The sequence below is a fragment of the Pinus tabuliformis genome, chromosome 2_2 (assembly GCF_031772625.1).
Source record: "Pinus tabuliformis cultivar Carrire ecotype Pingquan chromosome 2_2, CPIR1, whole genome shotgun sequence".
NCBI lineage: Eukaryota > Viridiplantae > Streptophyta > Pinopsida > Pinales > Pinaceae > Pinus > Pinus tabuliformis.
In genome coordinates, this window is record NC_142300.1 from 1,159,972,391 (window position 1) to 1,159,994,216 (window position 21,826).

The 21,826-nt window shown below is 40.6% G+C and overlaps 1 pseudogene; it reads left to right on the forward strand.

Moving 5' to 3' along the window:
• The window catches only part of LOC149197541 (histidine kinase CRE1-like), a 94,252-nt pseudogene that overhangs the window by 52,686 nt on the left and 19,740 nt on the right, over nucleotides 1-21,826 (forward strand).

Below are 21,826 nucleotides of genomic sequence, written 5' to 3' on the forward strand. Positions count from 1 at the left end.
TTGATTTGGATTTTACAAATTCTAGATCAAACTCTTGAAGGATCGCTATCCATTTTGAATATTTGCCCCCCAGCAACTGTCGCGACAATATATAAGTCATGGGGTTGCAATCGGACAGAATGGTAGTTTTCCGAAAGAGGACATAGTGTCGAAATCTTTGTATCGCTTGAACAGCTGCAAGCGCTAGTTTTTCAACATAAGAATATTTGCTTTCTGTATCATTTAAGTTCTTACTTAAATAATATATAGGATGTTCAATTCCATCGACTTCTTGAACTAAAACCATTGCGATGGTTGTATCTGCTGCAGCCAGATACAGGTTAAAATCTCTTTGATAATCGGGGGCGTACATTAAAGATGCTTTCATTAGGGAATCTTTTAAAGCATCAAAGGAAGCTTGCGCGACCTGATCCCAGACAAAGGGTACCTCCTTTTTCAAAAGACGTGTATAACCTTTAGCAAGTTCAGCGTAATTTGGAATGAACCTCCTCAGAAAGTTTGCTTTCCCTTGGAGTTTCTGAATCTGAAGCAAATTTGAAGGTGGAGGCAAATTTATGATTGCCTGGACCTTGCACAGGTCGAGACGAATTCCATCCTTGGAGACTACAAAGCCAAGTAGACAACCAGAGCTGACACAAAATACACATTTGTGTGGATTGAGTCGTATCTTGTAGTGTCGGCAACGTAGAAATATCGGTCTTAAATGCTGCGGATGATTAGTCCGCTTTCGCGAATGAGCCGGAAGGTCGTCGAGGTATGGTTGAACGATGTTTTTGATGTCATGGAAGGGATAATTCATTGCCCTCTGAAACGTCACCCCTGCGTTCTTTAAACCAAAGGGTAATTTCCGATACGCGAATGTGCCCCACGGACAAATGAATGTAGTCTTTGACTGGTCCTGCGGGCGGATATTTATTTGATTATACCCGAAAAATCCATCCATGAATGAAAAGATTTCGCATCCGGCACATTCATCAATTATCTAGTCGATGAAGGGTGTAGGGTAGTTGTCTTTTGGACAAGCTTGATTTACATCCCTATAATCGACGCACACTCTAATTGTCCCTTGTTTCTTCATAACAGGGACAATATTCGATACCCAATCGGTTAGAGGAACTGGGTAGATGAAACCAGCATGGAGAAGTTTTTCAACTTCTACCTTAATGGCAGCGGCTTTCTTGGGGTGCACCTACCTTAGCCGTTGTTGTACCTGTTTGACATCTGGATACATCTTAATTTCATGTTCAACTATACTCGAGTCGATGCCTGGAATTTCACTGTATGACCAAGCAAAGACATCTCTGAATTCGCGAAAAAGAGCGCTATATATTTCCAGTTCGGAAGGAGAACAACATTTGCCAACATAAATATTCTCTACAACATCTGTTTTAGTCGAGATATTTATGGCTATAGTCTCTTCAATGTTGGATAAGTTTCGCTCGGAATCCACCGTATTTACAGTATTTGAAAGAAAATCAAATACTGAGGGATGATAAAGGTCATGTTGAGTCTCTTCTTCACAATCTGGAAGAAGGGAACGATGGTGGGAATCATTCCATGGTGCTCCTTCAACTACCATAGCTTGGAGAATTCCTTCGTCGGTGACATGCACTTGCGACCAAGGATCTGAAGGAGTACCATATTCTCTAGACCTATCTATCCAAACGCTTGATGAGCGTTGATTTGGGTTTGCCTCCCATGCTAGAAACATTGATTGCTATAATATTTCTATTGGGCTTGGGGGAAAAACCATTGCATGATCCATGTTGATATCGTTTTCTGAGATCTTTGTAGAAGATATCATATTGCAGGTTCCTATCGACGCTACTTCCGCCAGATTGATTGGAGGTGGAAGAGCGAAAGTTCCCATTAGTATAGGATCTTTTAGTAGGCCTACTCCGATATTCTGAAGCGAATGGGGGCTTCCATGGATCATGGGAATGCTTCCTGTAACTTGAGAACCATTGGGGAGGAAGTTTTGTTGATCGACGATTGTAATCCCTCCTTGAAAGGGAAATGCAATCTTTCTAAAATAGGTCAACACAACAGCTGCCATGGCATATATCCAAGGTCTTCCTAGTAGGATGTTGTAATCAAGATTCCCATCGATGACTTCAACATCTATTTCTACCATTTTTCCCCCTAGTTCAACTTTCAAGTTATTTAGGATACCATATGGGGTATATGTCCTTCCGTCGAATGCTTTTAATGTCGTCGAGGATCGTGACAAGGTTGGAGATCCTAAAGTTTTCCAGCAACTCATCGACATAATACATGTAGATGCCCCCTCATCAATAATTGTTCGATGAACAGTTTTGTTGAGGGCTTTCACTTGAACAAGGAAAGCTAGTTGAGCCGGTAACTGAGGATCGTATCCTTTGTGGTTGAAGGATACAAGATTGGAATCCTTAGGATCAATCCCACCAATGGCTGATAACAAAGCCTGCCTTTGGGATGGGCAATTTTGTAGTACTTCAAGAGTCGACATAGCGGATGGCGATTGGGCCAAATCTTCCACTATGTTACAATGTTGTGCCGCTCTAGCGCGGGGATTAAATGTCAACTTCTGTACTACTCCCTTCGGCGGTTTTATTGTCAGTTCAGGAATGGTGGGTGGTACAACTTCTGTCGAAGTTGTTGTCAAACTACTTGGTTGATCTTCATCCTTGTTGTTCGACAGCTGCGGATTCTCGTAATCTTTGTTCCTTTTCGAAATCAAAGCATCATTCTGCTGCTTCGAAATCGACAACATTAGCACTTGAGATGGGGAAGCATTTCCACTTTCAACCATATTTGCTCCTGGATTTGGGAACGGATCAGTTAACACAGCTGAGGTTTACGAACTTTTAAAGAATTTCTTAAGCTCAGCTCTGTATGGACAATCTGCGGTCCAATGATCCTCATCACATATATAGCATGGATTTTTTGGTTTCCTATTTCCAGGAGGGTTTGAAGAAGATTTTTCAGGTGATGATTCATCATGTTTCTTCTTCTTCCCTTTGCCTTTCTTCTTGCTTCCTGGTTGTTTGGTTTCTTTTCCCTTATCTGTCGATACGGCATTTACTTCCGAAGCAAGAAGTTCGTCTTTTGCATTTTGATCTGAAATCTTACTGGCCTTCTTGGATGTAGCCTTTGTCGATTTCGTGTCTGTTGTGCCAATCACGCCATCGTCGGCGTGAGAGTCATTGTTCGATTTAGGAGGAGGAGGAATTGAGAATTCCGGTCTAGGGGCGTCAGGTATTTTGTCGTAGAGCGTGCCAGACTGAGTATAAATCAAGTCTAGATATTGCGCACGAGCGATAACTTGCTCTTCCGTTACGACTCCCCCCTTTGCCACATCTTCCGTGATGGAAGGTAATAATGACTTGATAAACCATTCAGCTAATAGCTGATCGGGAATGTATGTTTTTACCATCCTACGACGACGTCGCCACTCATGTATATGATCAGATATGTGAGTGGTTGTTGTCTGTTTGAAGTTGGTAAGGAGTTCTATTCCCGTTTCATACCTTATCGGTAATTGAAAATGGGTTAAAAAGGTTGTGGCTAAGGTACTGAAGTTGTCGAATGAAGCTCTAGGCAATTCAATGTACCATTTTGCCGTTGGACCCGTTAATGTCCTCTGAAAGAGGCGAAGCCTTATCGAATCATCATTTAGGGTGTTTGATGAACACCATAGATGAAATGTCATCACGTGATTCGATGGGTCTTCACCCGGATTTCCATTAAATTTAGGAATATCTGATGGAAGTTTATGTGGAATCGCTGGCCACCAAGGGGCGTAAGCAATTGGATCGTTTGTTAACTGATTTAAATCATGTAACTCTAAAGTTGCCACGAATGGTAACTGCTGATTCAGATTAGGTGAAGCATACCCAGGGTAGGATGGGATTGCCTGAGCAGTTGGTCTTTGCATGCCAGCATAATGCATTTGATGCTGATATGACTGATAAGGTTGGCGGACATGACCATTGTAAAATGGTTGATTTTGACCGTTTTGAATGTACTTCTGTCCACTGTTCGCAAAGATTTGCTGCTCAAAACCTTGGTATACTTGTTGGAATTGTGGTTGTTGGTATTGCACCAGCCATGGTTGAGAAACCATGTGTTGTTGCGCTATACTAACCGTTGGACCAAGGTGTGGGGTAATTGTACCCGTCTGGACCTGTGTCGCCCCATCAGTTGGCGATTGTGGTTGAGTCACAGGGTCAAGGGGCTGTTGCATTACAACCTGAGAAATCTGAGTTTGGCATACAACAGGCAGCGTTTGAACTTGTGACACCGTTACAATAGCTGGCATAGTCGGGATATTCGACATAGGTACACATTGTTGCATCGAATACACAACCCTTGGTTGTTGAGGTAGTATAGGTACCCAACCACTTGAGGTAATTCCAGTATAACCTGAATATTGTTGTGAACTCCTGTATGGATATCCTCCCGGAAGGGGTAATGAAAGGGCATACTGCCCCCCATACTGTGGTAATCCAGAACTCAAGGGAATTGTTTGCCCTTGGGGACCAGACTGCCCAAATTGACCTCCAAATGGATCAATTTGTTGAGACTCAACACAAGAGTTTCCGGATATTATTCCGGATGAACAAACAGGAACGGACCAGACTGTCGAAATAGCTCCTGAGTGGGCTCCTTCTAGCGGTTCAGAGCTAGTTGGGACAGATGGTATGCCGGCGAACATTGTCGGAGTGACAGCAGGGAGTTCTGCTGTCGCTGTGTCAGACGACATAGTCCTAGATGTTGATGGTTGTTTAGACATTTGGAGTCTATCCAAAAGATTACCTAGCGATTCTACAGGAACTTCCACTGGTGGTAGACTAACTTCTGACGAAGAAGGATATAGAGTGACCCCGACTCCAAAGTGAGTTGGAGTACTTGTTTGAGGATCTTCTACAATTTCTTCAATTGCAATCAGACCAGGTGGAAGGGGAAGACCGTCAGGTCCGTAAAATATTTCTGGTGCCAAAGAAGGGGTGGAATCGACAGCGACAGATGTTTGAAGAGCAAGACTCTCCGAACCGGTTGTAGATGGAACTGGTTCGGTAACACAAGTGTTTATTCTCAGACTAGGATCAGTATCATTGTCCTTCTGTGGCTGTTGAACTTCTTCTATAGAGGCAGGGTTTCCATAAATGTTTGGAGTAATCGGAATCTCAGATGTCGTTGGAACACTTGTTCTAACTTTAATAGGAGATTTTGAACCAGTTAAACGAGTTCGCTTTGTCTGTACTGGCTTCGATTCCGGAGACAAAGACGGTTGACTCGTAAGCCTCCGCGAACGACGGGGTTTCAATTGACTTTCTTCCACGATTGCGGATTACTCGATCAACTAAAATAAAAAGGAGAAGTATGTTTCCGAATTAAATGAATTTTAGACGCTTTTGACACAACTTGTTTTTTCAGTTTTAAAGAGTCGAGAAAAAACAAAAGATGACTCTAGTCTCCTTCGATTTTTAATGAGCCTGAAGTGACAAGTGCTCAAATGGACCTTTTCCGTTAAGGAGTCTGAAAAGGAACGAAAGGGACTACTCTGGAGATCTAGGTAGAGGGAGTACCAAACCAATCGCAAAACTGCAGAATACTTTTTACGGTATGGCAGTCAATCTTCCCGAATGTTGTGTTCGGTGCATTGCGATCAGTAGGGCGGTCGACACGGCTTCCTATGGATAAAAGGTTTTAAGCCTATAGGGGTCTCCCAATATATACTCTACGGTACATGGGAGCACAAGTCCGTACTGGCACTTATCGTCTCAAAGTGGAGGAATCACCCAACCATCAGTGAGGACAACAGTTACCAGGCTTTACGACGCCGGAATACGTCTTTAGCCTAGACCTCTAAATGTTGTGCGTTAAGTTCCAAAGCGTTGTTAGATTCATTCAATTTATTTTAAGTTGATCTTTCTTAGAAGTTTGCCTTTTGGGATCACCACGAGATGTAGATGTAATTCCTAAAATGCAATCTAAAGATGATAAGCAAGCTTTTATCTCTTTTCAGCAATGAAAATCCTAGCTACAAGGGGAAAAGAAAGACACAATCTTTTCTCAAAGAGAAAAGAGCACACTGTAAATGCACTTTTCCTAAATCAAGCCAAACAGACTATCAATATGTAAATGCACATATGCATGTATTTGTTTTCACTTTCTTAATATTGATGCCTAAAAAGAAAGTTGATGTACAAATCTGAATTTGCTTTCAGGTGAAAAACACAAACAAGCTTCTTTTCGAAATCAAAAGGTAGAGAAGATTACGACACTTTAGGATTTTGAAATAAACACTCGTTTCGACACTAGAAAGTGACAAATTCAAACCAAAGGCAAAAGTAAAAGCATAATCGATTGTCAACAGCAAATAAACTTTCTCCTAAGATCAAAATCGACACTTACGACAGATCTAAATCCAAGGACGACAATATGACTATTCTACTTTTTCAATGGAAAACTGTAAATGATGTAACAAACACACAAAGAACATCTACAGTCTTTTTGTACAAAGGAGGCGGAATTAAGGCAAAGAAAAGGGGTTTTTAAATAGACACACACTGATCACACGCTGCAAAATCAGAGACAAAACTGAAAAAATGAAGCAAAGAACCTCAGCTGCATAGGGCTAGGCTGATCGGCGCACCTGTTACACAGAGAAACTGGATTGCAGCGCAGGTAGCCCTCTCGGGAACTGCGTTGAAATGCATAATCTCTTCACAGAGCCTGCGCTGGGGCAGAAACGAGAATTCTATCCGGGTTCTGGGTCACGGTTTGCAGTGTAATCTATGGATTTTGGCCGAGTAAAAGCAATCAGTAATGCACAATCAGAGGGTGGATTTAAAGGAGGTATAAGAGCTATCACAAAGGGTAATCAGATCATTTGTGAATTAGTTGTTCAAATCACAAAAAAATCCAGTGAATGGATTGAAGTAGCAGGTGTCTACTTTGCATTTGATAATGGAAAATGCAGTTCGATTGCTACTTCTGTGTTTATGAAACAAACAACAAGAGAAACACAAACTAACTAACTAGACACGCTCCCCAGCGGAGTCGCCATTTTGTTAACGGGAAAAGTGTCTACTCAGAACGCCCCTATCCCACTAAGGTGTGACAATACCTTAGAAACAAACAGAGAAAACTATCTTCGTATTCTTTTTTTATGAACTATAAACGAAGAGGAATAGGATGAACCAACCTGTGTCTTGCGCTAGTCCTTTGATCCAATCTCTCTCCTCTTTGATAGCTTCCAGCTACCTGCTCCCTTACTTGCCCAGCTTCACCAAGTTCTTGCAAGATCACAGAAGAAGAAAACTACACAAAGACATGGATTTATATTCATAAATAGCTTAGGATTAGATTTAAGCTAAACATGCAAATATAACAAAACATCATTGATACACAAGCATGTAGGAGAAACTCAAATAGTTTTATTGATATAACAAGAAGGTCCAGGAGGAGTTACAACCGATGATTCCTGATCCAGCATCAACCCCCCAGCAAAGGAATCCCCTCTTCACCTCCAACAAAGCATAAATCACCCAATACACTGATCTCTATCTCTAAACCAACAGCAATTCTCTGCAATGTACAAAATTCCAGCCTCTGGATCTCTGGGATGAGGGATCCATATATAGATGTATGAAAAGAGGATGAGTCAGCTTATGATTTGACTAGTGGCTTCTCTCTGTCAGTTCTTGCTTCCACTTGGAGACTGAGAGCCTCTTACTCATCCTTGGTCGAACTCAGTGAGGCAAGTGTCATTGGGGAAGATTCTAGAAGCTTCCATTGTCTGTCCACCTCGTGGAATGACACTGCCATTTGTCATTTCCCGCTCAGCGCACCCTGGTAGTGCATTTAGGTGCGTTGCAACGCACCTAGCTAGTGTACTTGGGTGCTATGCAACGCAGCTAGCTAGTGGAGCAGCTGAAATGATCCTGATTTGACTGATTCTGAGCAGTTTCTGGTGGAGAACTTCTGGGAGAAGCTGTAATTGGTTGACCTTGTTCCTCTAGGGGTAGGAACAACACTTTTAGGGACTTAGGATCCCTTGGTTTATGGACATTTCACGCTTAGAGTTGTAAGGCACAAAAATGTCTATAACACCACCTCAAATCAAACAAGGTGCTTATAGCTACTCCATTGAAGTCTTATTATACACCAACAACCTCTAGAATGAAAAAATATCTATAAATTCCACATTTTCAAACTAAAATCCAAAAATTTCATCATTCTGTTAACAAAAACTGCGAAAAATGGGCCACCAAGTGACACGTGTAACTCCCAAACGGTAGCACCTATGTAAAAACTTAGATATTTTTTTGTGTATGATCTTTTTTTGAATGAAAACCTCTCTCAGTTTCTTCAAATTCTTCCCTAGATCCTCAGAAATTATTCTGCAAAATCATGGCTAAAACAAGAAAATACATAGTTCGAAAAATAGGCCTTACAGATGCATTCAAAATCCAGATTTATGACACATGTATAGAAACTGGAAGAGGTTATTGTGGTTTGGTTTTTTCTTGAGAAAAACCTCTTTCAGTCTTTTCAAATTCGGCTCCATGTAGTCGGAACCAGCATTTCAAGGTATTTTGCATACCACTATGCAGCGAACAGTTTGAGTAGCACTCCATGCTCTGTATGGTTGCACACCTCCTCTAGCAAAATGGATCAAATGTGTAGGCATGAAATGGTTGTGTGGTTCTGTAGAACTCTTAAAGTAGGCTCTCCAACTTTTTCAAACCTCCTAAATGGTTGATACCCACCTGTGCAATGGTTGTAGAACGACCAGGTTGGGTAGCACTTGTGCGCAATAGACTTTCCATAGTGAGGACGAACTCAATTTCTCATCAACTACCAGTTGGGAATCAATCTGTGGTCTCCTGTAGGGATGTTATGTGCTAAGATTAGGCATAGTTTGCATGAGTGTACAATGGCATGAGAATAAGGGTTATGGGGAAATAGGGTATGGGATAGGGAAGCATGGGGTAGATAAAAATAGGGGATAAAAATATAGATCATAAGCAGTGGAAAATTTTAATGACTAGACCTCATGACCAACAGAACCTTGACTGAAACAAATTAATTTTGGACAGTTCAGATCAATGAAGACTGACACAAAACCCCTTTTGACTTGACGTTATGACCATGACTCCCATTGACTGAGACCCTTTCATGTTTTTGGTGAACCCTTGATGGTAGAAACTCAACAATGTCAGATAGTGACCTTTGGGACTATGACAGCAGCAGTGGTCATAGGCTAAATTGGTGCTCAAAAACTGAAAATGAATGAATAAGTAAAATACATACATCAAAAATCATAATACCCTAACACTAGGTACCCTTCCAAACCCTCACACAACCAAGCTACCAAACCAACAACCTCTAACCAGTAGGCTCATATTCCCCATAAGCCTGCACTCAAGTGGTGTACACCCTTCTTTGCACCTACATTCTCTTAGGTTGTGCCACCACCTTTTAGGGGATCTTACTCAGTTGGACATGAATGTTCCAAAGCCCTGTGGCTTCCAAGAGTTCCACTGTCCTCACGAGTCTTCCAAGTACCCTTACAACTTTTCATTTCCTCAATGGTCTCCTGCTCCCATGGCCATCTTCTATAATGGATGAATAGGAATCATCGTTATCCCCTTCATAGTGCCAACATGTTTCTTTTTACATGCATGCTTATCTTATGCCACTTGGAACTTCCCCGAGCCACTTAATGGACCTGGGTAATATGCATGTGCACTTTTATGATTATTAAATCATACGTGCTTCTTTTACTCACCCCCCCATACTCATTTCGTCATTTTGGTTTGCAACCATTATATTTTTATTTATGTATATGTTACCATAATTGCATTTCTAGGCCTTCTAGCATCAAAACACATATAAATGTAAAATGTGTGCACATGGGCATACCATCCCCAAATACATAACAATCATGCACATAGGAACCACAACCCTCAAAAGATATCCACGATTCACTAGCCTATTTAGTTTGTTTTGGCTCACCAACGTAGTTCTTCATATACGTGCTATTTACATTCTAGGGGTTGAGCATGGGTGTTACATTCACCTTCCCCTTATTTAGGAATTTTCCTCAATTCATATCTATATATATATATATATATATATATAAACACACACTCTCTCACACACACATACAACAATTTATCCAAAAATATGAGAGTATTCTTCCCTCATCACATCCACATGCTCCCATTTGGCATCTTCACGACCAAAATAGGTCTACTACACCTTTACCACGGTGATGGATCAATTCCAAAGAACCTTAAATTTCTCGTCCAAAATACACATTGGTTGGACCTAAAAGTCTCCCTCAGGCTCCACCTAAATCATATTCCAATCAATCACATGGTTAGCATTAGGAAAGTACGTTTTAAGCAATGAAATGTGAAAAATATTATGAATGTTCATGGATTTTGGTAATGCAATCCTATATGCAATCGGGCTGAGCCATTCTAGGATCTCAAATGATCCACAATATCTCACTGTCAACTTTGCATAATTGCCCAATTTTAAGGAACTTTTCCTCACCTTCACCCTCAAGAAGACATGGTTGAAAATTTTGAATTCCTTGTTTGACATGTTCTTGTATGTATACATTTTTCCTATCTTGGTAGCCTTCAAATTATGTTTAATGTTTGCTACTTTCTCCTCTATTTCCCTTATAAAATATGACCAACAATTCCCCTGTCAATGGGACTATCCCAACTCACTGGTGTGTTGCATTTCCTGCCATACAAGGCTACAAATGGGCTCATATTCAAATATTCTTAGTATCAATAATTATAAGAAAACTCCACTAAGTGAAAATATTCTTCCTATTTTGATGGTTTATCCATTACATACATTGTCACCATCTCTTCTTTAACTTGATTAACTCTTTCCGCTTGGGCATCCCACTTTGGATGGTATTTTATACTAAAATTTAAATTAGCCCCAATTCCCTTAAATAATCTCGTCCAAAAAGTGGATGTAAACTTGGGATCTTTGTCGAAAATAATTTCCATGAGAACACCATGCAACCTCGCAATTTCCCTCATGTAAATCTTAGCAACATTGGCTACCTTGTGTGTTGACTTGATTGGAATGAAGTGAGAAACCTTGGTGATTTTATCCACCACAACCATGATGGAATCATGTTGCTACCTTTTCTATAAAATATATGTAATAAAATCAATGGAAACAAATTTCTCATTTCTACTTAGCAATGAGTATTGACTATATGCTCAGTTTTTCCCATTTGGCATTCCAAGAACCTAGCTATATAATTAGCCACTTTTTTCTTCAGACTTGGCCAAAAATATTGTTTTCAGACTATTGAGATTGTCTTTTGGTGTAACCCTGGGTGCCCAACATAAGGCACTTTATGCATCTCACTCAACACTAAATTTTTCATCCCTTGGGAATTCAGCACATAGATCTTACCTTTTGATCAATTGCTCATTATTTAGCTCAAAAATCAAATTTCTCAGATTGGCTCGAAACCTGAACGACCGCCTCCGTCTCAGAAAAACGATCCTAATGCAGCTCATTTCGTCGAAAACTGAGTTCGTATGAGGAAGTTATTGTGTTCTAATCGCTTTGTTAAACAGTCAAAATTTTCAAAAAAAATGCCCAGTCACTGCACAGTCAATAGTCCGTACTATTGACGTGGCAGGTGACTAGGCATGGTCAATTATTGGTCAACAACGAATCAGGATTGGACAAGTGTCACCATATGGTTGGGTTGTACAGTGGTGATTTGGCGCATTTTTATTGGTGCATTTCTGGACCAATGGAAGAATGCCACGTGGCAAGCCCGGAGGCTGCCACGTGGCACCTCCCAAGGGTCAGATTGGTGTCTAACTATGGAGAAAAATTTATTGGCAGTGGTCGGGGTCGAACCCATGACCTACCACATACCAACCTCAAGCCTTAATTTTCCGCTCTACATGATGTCACTTAACCATTGTGTTCGCAACATGTATTTAAGTTATATTTGTTCGGAGGATGGCGCTTAAGGGAGGGCTAGCCCTCCCCCCATGTGAACACAATACAATAGACCGACGTAAATGCCAGTGGCTCCAACCAAACAATTCTGCAAACCAAACATGTGAACACTACAACCCAAATCGTCAGTTAAGCCGGCGTTCCGACCAAAGTTCGAACCGTTTCATGTGAACGCAAGTCGGGTAACGCCTAATGGTTAGTAGTTCCGAAGGTTTCGACAGACATAACTGAAATGTTTAAATGTGACTTAACAATAACATGTGAATATTGCATCATTATCGTCGAAGGTCAAAGTTTGTGCTTAGCGCTAATCCTGTATTAAATTTAATTAAGCACAGTTTATATATTAATTAACTATAGTTTAAACTGGCAGTGATTTTGGCGGTGACCCTAAATTTGGGCCTGCCACCAAATTTAGTGGGACTTGTTGGTATATGACTAAAGTCCCACATTGACTAGAAGTGGGGAGGATCATGGGTATATAAGGATGGACAAATATCTCCATTGGTATGAGGCCTTTTGGGGTAAAGCTCAAAAATAAATCCATGAGGGCTTAGGCCCAAAGTGGACAATATCATACCATTGTGGAGATATGTGGTGTCCAGAGTCCTAACAAGTGGTATCAGAGCCATGCCCCGAAGTTAGCCAAGTGGATGAATCCTCGGAATGCCGAATGAAGGCGGTGGGCCCCAGTAATATCACGATGGGATCCGTGGATGAGCTCGGTTAGACAGGCGGTGTGCTCCGGATTCTTCATGGACGTGTCTTGGTCCCAACACGATGAAGAGGAGTTGACCTGGGATAGAGCAAGCTCTCGAGGCAGGTGGTGCTTCCATGTAAGGTGTGTGCTTCCAACGCGTTGGAGCGGAGAATCTTGGTTGGTAGAGAGTGGATGGATGGATAATCGATTGAGGGGAGGCTCGATGGTCCTTTGTTCGAGGGGAGGATTGTTGGTATACGACCAAAGTCCCACATTGAATAGAAGTGGGGAGGATCATGGGTATATAAGGATGGACAAATATCTCCATTGGTATGAGGCATTTTGGGGTAAAGCTCAAAAACAAATCCATGAGGGCTTAGGCCCAAAGTGGACAATATCATACCATTGTGGAGATATGTGGTGTCCAGAGTCCTAATAGGACTAATTGGAGATGTTCCAAATTTAGAGGAGAAAACGTAGCAAAAGACTGACTGAGCTCTAGGGAAGTCAATTTTCGGCCAAATTGAGCTCAGAAAGAGGTGTTCTTGGCTAATTGGAAATTCTGAATACATTGGTGCTGGTATCAGGAGCCATAGAGCTTTGTAAACAAAATTTTTGCCACATTGAGCTAATACAGAGGCCCAAGCCATGAAAACTAGACCAAGGAGATGTCACCCAGGAGCGGTGAACTCCTTCGACAAAACACAGTGTTAATGTGTCTCTTTGATGGTTTGCTGCATTGTACATGTTTAATGTTCAGTATTTGTTTTTGAAGCTATTTTTCTCATGAATGTGTTTTTAAACTTAAGGAAATTTACCTGATTGTATGCACAAACAACTAATGAAACCTCAGCACAAGAAGTAATAAGCATGCACATATTTATAAAATTGTAATTGTTATTAGCACAACAAAACTAATCATACAAAAATAGATCAGGTTGGTATCAGAGCTCAAGGTTGAATTGCTTGATTGCTTGATTTTGTGCAATTAGGGTTTTAATGGTTGCAAAATTGTGATTCTTACAAGGTTAAAGTCACAGAAAGGAGAAGGGAAGCTATTGGTTGCAACCCCTGAGGTAATGCCCAGAAGAAGGAGAGCCACAAGGCCACAATCTCCACCACCCAAAGTTCCAATTCTAGCTGCACTTGAAATTCCTCAATTTTTGCCTTCAACTGAGATTGAAGAGGTACAAGCAGTACCAATTTCTGAGCTTGAATCCATAACCATTATGTCTGGAGAAAGAGAGCCTGAAGGTCCCTCTTCAAAAGAGGAAGAATTCAAGAAATATTTTTATACTTTGACTGAGATGGTTAAAGTCCTCTATGAAGATAGGAACACTAGAATGGTTGGAGAGAGTTCTAAACCTCCACATGGAGAAGGAAGCTCAGAGGACAAAAAAGATGAGAAGAAGGATTCCAAAGGGAATGGTGGAAAGCCACCTCCATCTCCACCATCCTCATCATCTTCCTCATCATCTTCACCATCTCACACAGCATCATCTTCCACTACCACCACTAAAACTGCCCATACTCATTCCAAAACCCCAAAAGGAAAGACTCCATTACTGAAATTGGACATAAAATTTGAACTTCCCATGTACAATGGAGAGGTGAATGCAGAAAAGTTGGACAATTGGATTCGACAGTTGGAGGTATACTGTAGAATTCAGAACCTTCAAGAAGATGACATAAAGATCTAGTTGGCTTCATTGAGGCTAGAAGGAGCTACACTAGTTTGGTGGGAAGCAAAGACTCAAGAGGAAATGAGAATCCATGGTAAGATATCCATCACTTGATTTGAATTTATTTCTGAAATCAAAAGATAGTTTTATCCTTTAGCCTATATGCAAAAATCCATTATGAGTTGGCAAAATTTTAGGAAGCTTAAAGGCCAAACAGTTCAAGATTATACACAGTGTTAGAGTCGGTCTAGTTATTCCTCCATCAGAGATCAAAGCTCGTTTGCATTTCATAATTAGGTGTCCCACCAGTTTTGATCAGTTGCATTTCGTTAGGCATGCCATAACTCTGATGGAGTGGGTTGTGTCATTCATTCCCCTCGTGCTTGGCACTGCTGGTTCAGGCCTGTTTATTAAAATAAGTCTTCAAAGGTCATTTACAATCATGTTTTAAATTCTTAGGTCTTAGGTCTAGGGTTGAGTCAATTTTGTCTTGAAAAGTCTTAGAAGACCAGCAGGCCAGAGGGATGACTTTGTTAGATCATCACTTCAATAATTTTCATCATTGTACAGCTGAATTAGGACTTCTCTTCAAAACTCTGTTTTGAAGATAAGTCGCCATCTCATTTTTGTAAAAATTGTCAAAATTTTCAGTTCTTCAATTGTTCAAGTGCAGCCTTGGTCTCCTTTGCCAGAGCATATCAGAGCTATCCCTGCAAAAATTATCAGAGAAAATCATTATTTCAACCAATTTTAAAGGGGAAATCAAAAAGGTCAAAGCCTATTAATTTTCAAAAAGTGTCAACATCCAAACATAATAAAATGGGTTTTGGGTTAAGAAAAAATCAACAAGGAGTCTATATGAAGATATTTCTCCTCATTTGCAACCCATTCTACATTCCAAAAGCAAAGAGCATTGTGTTAAGGCGATTTTGTGAATTTGAGGGCAAATTGGGTTGTTTCTAGGGCGCGCTACGCATTGGCGGCGCGCTACGCATCAGGCCGAAATTTTCAGTGTAATTTTGCACGGGCGCTACGCATCAGGGGCGCGCGGCGTGTTGGGTGAGGCGCGCTACGCATTGAAGTGTATGCCCAGAACTTGGCCAGAAATCACTAAAACGCCTCTTCTCAAGCATCAAATCACAGGTAGGCTTACATTCACGGCTTGTTCTTGGTTTTTGGACGGTTTATGTAAGAGATTATGATATATTTGCCATGGAAAACCAAGTATAAAAACCCTCCTTGTCCATTAATTTGCTGTAAGGATTTAAATGCCAAGATTGCTGTAGGGTTTCAAAAGTAAATGTTAACCAAGGTTCTCATTTTCCTATTTCCTTTTGATTCCCTATCCCCTATATTTACCAATATTTTCCCCAATAATTCCTCCTAAAACCGTATACTATTTTCCCTCAAATCCTAAACCCCTCCCTTCTACTACAAACATATTTTCATACCCTACCTCATCCCAAACCCTAAAACTTCAAGATTTTCATGTCCCTTCCCTTCCCTAAATTCCTTGTTTTATTTCCATTGTCCCCATTTCCCTAATGTTTCCCCTTTCCTAACATTTCCCTTGTATATTTGTGTCCCCTTGGTCACAGCATTTTGAGAAAAAGAACAAGTCTACAGTCAAATTTTGCACACAGTTGTATATCAGCATATATAACATGTTAGAGACCGAGTCAGCTTATGAGCAGGATTATGATAGTGATTCTACACCAGAGGTAAGTGTGCCAAGGAGGTATCACAAAGGTGGCAAAGGTGGTCGGCATGTCAGGGAGGAGCCTACCTCTTTGGCTCAATTGCAAGCTTGTCCACTTGCAATGGACTGTTTTTGGTATCTATCATGTTTTGAATACTGTGAGCGGATCTCACAAATCCAGCATCATCGGGAACTAGTCCGTTTATTTGTTCTACATTTGCAGGATGGTCATGTAAACCTTGCCGGAGTGAATTTCACCTTGTCGCCCGAGACTATTGCTCAGGCCACTGGGATACCAAATGTAGGGGAGGAATGGAGTAAACGCCAACAATTAGATAGATTTCACTATGAGCCATATATTAAGCCCGGATGCGTAAGACACTTGACTGCAGTTTTTCCTTTCAGATTCCTAAGGGATGAGTATGCACCATTGATGAAACTCATCATTCAATATTTCAGTTGTGAGGGCAGATTCTCACGTCTCTATGCGTACCACGTCCGTTTGTTGATGCATTTTACAAGGGTACGTATGATGAACATTCCATTTTTCATGTGTCGCAACATAGAGAGGATGGTGCCTTTAGTACAAAGGAAGAGCCCAGCACATCAGAATAAAAGCATCTATCATTATGCATTGATCAGAATCATAGTGATGCATCAGTTGGCACAGCATGGCATTACTTGGGAGGATTTTATTTCTCGTGACCTTTTCACAGCGCCACAGCCACCTCCTGAGATTGTTCATGACGAGGGAGGGCCTTCACATCAGTTTGATATTCCTGAGATAGAGCATGTCAGCGCTCCAGCATGTGTGACATATCAGCGAGGACATAGGGCGTTATTTGCATCTACACGACGAGTACTATCTCCACCCGAGGTGGAAGGGGTCTCGTTGACTTCATCAGCACAGCGAGTGTTATCTCCACCTCGTGTGGAAGGGGCCTCGCTTTCGACAGCAGCACCGCAGGTACAGGATAAGGGCAAGAAGCCCAAGCATGAGGAGAGGCCTTCAGGCGAGCCATCAGGTTTTGTTACTAGTCATGATGAGACAGCTTCATATATCAGGTATCTAGAGCAACGCAATAAACAGTTAGAGGACGAGCACACACTTATAGAGCTGCAACGAATCCGTGAAGACCGTAGGTTGGCCCGTAAAAGACCGGGTGATTTGACACCTGTTGCGCGGAAATTTGTGCTTGAGAAGGTCAACCGACACTTGGAGGGGTTGTTGGTGAAAGCCAATAGAGACAAAGACTTGCTTCGTCACATGAAGAATCATTGCTGGGCCCGCATGCATGTTTGCAAAGCGAAAATTAAGAGCCTTAAGAGGCAATTGAGCAAGGCACTAAAACGGCGGAAAAGGCATGATCCACTCCAAATTTTGGCCGAAGCCTCTTTGACTAAGCATAATACTTGATTGGGTACCCCCAGCCCAAATTTCAAGAAATTTGGGAAAAATTTTGTCAATTTTGAAATTTTTATGTAAGAACAGGTTTTTGGGCTCAACGCGTAGCGCGCCGCGCGCTACCCTGAATATTGGGAGGCCCAAATCACGAAAGGTTTACATTTTTGGATTTTTCATGATGAAATACACCTACTCAGCCACTGCCAAGGCATTTCATCAAGGTTTGGGTCCCCAAAAGGTCAAAAAACATGCAAAAAATGACCTCACTGCCCCTTTTTGGACACACAGGTAGCAGCCTTGGGAGAATGCACTTTTGGAGGGGCAAATGGACATCAAATTGGAAAATTCCACTTGGGTTGGAAAGTAGACATCCAGGGATTTCCAACAAGCCAACCTGAGCTCAATTTGGATGCCGGGAAGTGCCCCAAAAGCAGGTGGAAAGGCGCGCTACGCGTAGGGCTTAGGCGTGCTACGCATCATGATTTTTTGCACATTTTTCACCTTCCAGCTTAGGAATTCGCCCAGTTTTGACTTGTGATGGGATTTTTCACCCTCCTTGATGTAATTAATGTAATTTTATGTTGACTTGACACTTATTTACCTATTCTAGATGATTCATTCATGAAATAGCAAACATTTAATGAATGAATTCGTTTCCTAGCTTATAGAGGCAAGTTGTTTTGACTGCCTAGATTGTAGTGCTTTGTTTAGAATTGGTTGAAACAGCTCCTAGGATGATGAGATCGACCCCTAGAGGCAAGGGAATGTGTTAGCTTGCCTATATTATGTATTTTCTTAGTCATTTTCAGGGTTGGACTCTTTGGGAAGAGGCTTTGAGACTTTATTGTACATTTTACTTCAGCATTTTGGCAAAGGGAAGACCAGGGATTTGCAGCACTATTTGGAATTCTTGTGGCTTTATGTCTTGATGGTGTGCTTCTTTCAGTACTTGTAAGTTTTTTATGTGTATCATTTTCCCTCTCTTATCTTCTTCAATTGAACAAATGAAGTGTTAAGGTAGAATCCATAAATTTGTTATGCTCTGCCTTTAAATTTGTTTAATTTTCCATGTTTTCTTCAGTTTAAGGAGAACCCTTGCGCTTGCTTGCTCTCCTTATCTCCTCACCTGTCTGATCTATTCACCTCATCACTTTAAAAGAATCAAAACAATTGCCTACCTTGCTCCAAGCAGACCTCTGCAGAAACTGTGTCTCATCCCCGCACCCAAAATTGCTTTTTCCTTTGATTCAACAAAAATCCCAAAAAATCACATTTAAACCTCTGCACTTAATATCTAGCCTAAGATCAGTATTCCTTATTGGTCATCTCAGCCCCTTTGAAAACCTTTTTTCGAGATAGACCCGGAGAGAGCCCTCTCCTATCCTCATAGGGCTAGCTACGAGGCTGAGCGTGGTTTGATGTTGCCTCGAGTTTTGCCTTCCTCAGCCTAAGGCAGAATTGAGCGCTAACACACAGGAGTTTAGGAAAATGGCTTTGTTAATAGGAGTCAATTTGAATTCCTGAGATACACTGCTAAAATATATTGGGGATTTACATTCCTATCTGAAACATACTATTCTTATGTTCAATCCAAATAAATTAGATGAGGTATGTGTGTAAGCCACGCACCTTTAATCTAGAGGAAAGAAAATTCAGGAAGAGGGTAGTAAGAGGAATCCATTCAAGGGTAAGGAGAAAGAAAACGGTGGAAAATGGAAGGGAAGGAAGAATGAAATTGTGAAGAAAGAAGGGGAGAAAATCACATACAAACATTGTTCCAAAGAGGGGCATGATGAAGCCCACTGCTGGAAATTGCATCCTGAATTAAGGCCTAAGAAACAAAACAATAAGGGAAACAAAAGACGACCGCTACCACACAACATGACCTTGGTTCAGATTCTGGTGATGAGACCAAGATTTCAGCCATGGTTACATAAGGAAAAGAAATTGTTGCAAGCACTAGTTCATAAAATAATCAAAACAACACTCCAAATGAAGAGTCAAGAATAGAGTTGTTTCATGTTAGAGTGATTTCAAATCATACAAAGATTGATGCATTATTTGATAGTGGGTCACAATCAAACTTGATTTTAGAAGACTTGGTAAAAAAACTAAACCTTGAAATAGTACCTCATCATAAGCCATATCCATTGGGTTGGATAGTAAACAATGCAAATTTACAGGTTACAAGGAAGTGTTTATTCAAGTTCGCCATTACTGAAAAGCTCATTAATGAAGTTGAGTTAGATGTAGTTCCACTTGACATCTCAAGAATCATTTTTGATAGTCCTTATTTGTATGATAGAAAATTAGTATTTATCACCATGACAACAAACACATATTGCTCAAGAATGGGGTGGAGTACATAGTGAGAGCCCATCACAAAAAGCTGAACATTTCTTTGGTTAATGCAGGGTAGATGAAGAGACTAGTAAATGCAAGTAAAAATTGTGTGCTTCTCATGATCAAGAAAAAGAATGATATTGATTATGAATATTTTGAAGGTTGTGATGATAAATTGAAATCTGATTTGTTTGATGTGGTAAGCAAGCATGGAGAGATGTTTCAGGAACCAAAGGGGTTACCTCCCAAGAGGGGAATTTAGCATGAGATTCAATTGCAACAGGATGTTCCACTTCCGAAAATTGGCATGTATTGCATGTCTATTATGGAGAGCTTGGAAATCAAAAAGAAAATTCAAGAATTGTTGAACAAAGGTATCATATGCCCATCTACTTTGCCATGTGGTTCGCCCATTGTCTTGGTGCCAAAGAAGGATGGAACTTGGCGCATGTGTGTGGATTTCCATGCACTGAACAAAATCACGGTAAAGAATCATTATCCACTCCCAAGAATTGATGATTTTCTTGATCAGTTGAGGTATGCAAAGTATTTCACTAAGTTAGACTTACGAAGTGGTTATCATCAAGTTAGGATAGTTGAAGAAGACATTTGGAAAACTGCATTTAAAACTAAACAAGGATTGTTTGAGTGGCTTGTTATGCCTTTTGGTCTTACAAATGCTCCAGCTACTTTCATGAGGGTAATGAATGATGTATTGAGACCATTTCTAGATTATTTTTTCATTGTCTACTTAGATGATATCCTCATATTCAGCAAGTCAAGAGATGAACATGTCATGCATGTAAACAAAGTACTTGATGTCTTGAGAAAAGAACAGTTGTTTTTAAAGATGTCGAAGTGTGAATTTGGCAAGACTTATTTGGTGTATTTGGGACACATTGTTGGAGGAGGTGAACTAAAGATAGACCCCTCTAAGGTTGAGGTCATTCTGAATTGGCCCAAGCCTAATATAGTTACATAGGTAAGAAGCTTTTTAGGGGCAGCACAATATTGGAGAAAGTTTATTGCCAACTTTTCTTCCATGGCAGCTCCATTACATGCATTGACAAGTGTCAAGAAAGTATTCCATTGGGGATATGTACAATAAAAATCATTTGATGCTTTGAAGCAATAGATAAGTTCAACACCAGTATCGGAACTTCCGGACCTTAAACAGGCATTCAAGATTCAAATGGATGCAAGCAATTATGCCATTGGAGCAGTTCTATTGCAGCATGGTAAGCCCATTTCATTTCATTCTGAAATCTTTAATGGAGCTGTAACTAACTATCCCACATATGACAAAGAACTTTATGCATTGGTATAAAGTGTTAAGAAATGGAAGCACTATTTAAGGGGGAAGGATACCCTCATCCATACTGATCATCAACCATTGCAATATTTACAGTCACAGTCAAAGTTGCACCGGTCACGACATTTCATATGGATGGGTTTTGTACAATAATTTCATTTGGTTATCAGGTATAAAAAGGGAATCTACAATAAGGTAGTTGATATGTTTTCAAGGCCTATTGTAAATTCATCTGTTATACTCAAGCATAATTATGTTTTGCATGAAAGTTACATAGAACAATATGAAAATGATAGTGACTTTCAAGAAGTATATGCAAGCTTGAGTCAAGGAAACCAAATTGAAGAGTTGGATTATCATGTACATAACAATTTGTTGTCTCACTTGGGCAAGTTGTGTATTCCAGGGGAGAAAGAAACAATATCATAAGGGAGGCGAACACTTCATTGCTTGTTGGACACTTTGGTGTAGGCAAGACAGTAGTGAATCTTCAAAGGTATTGTTATTGGCCACACATGTTCGATAATTTTTCTCGTTTCATAAGAGGATGTTCTTCATGTGCTACAAGTAAGCCTAGCAATAGGAAACTTGGTTTATACACTCCGCTTCCAGTTCCTTCACGTCCATGGGAGAGTATCTCAATGGATTTTGTAGGAGGTCTTCCATTGTCAAG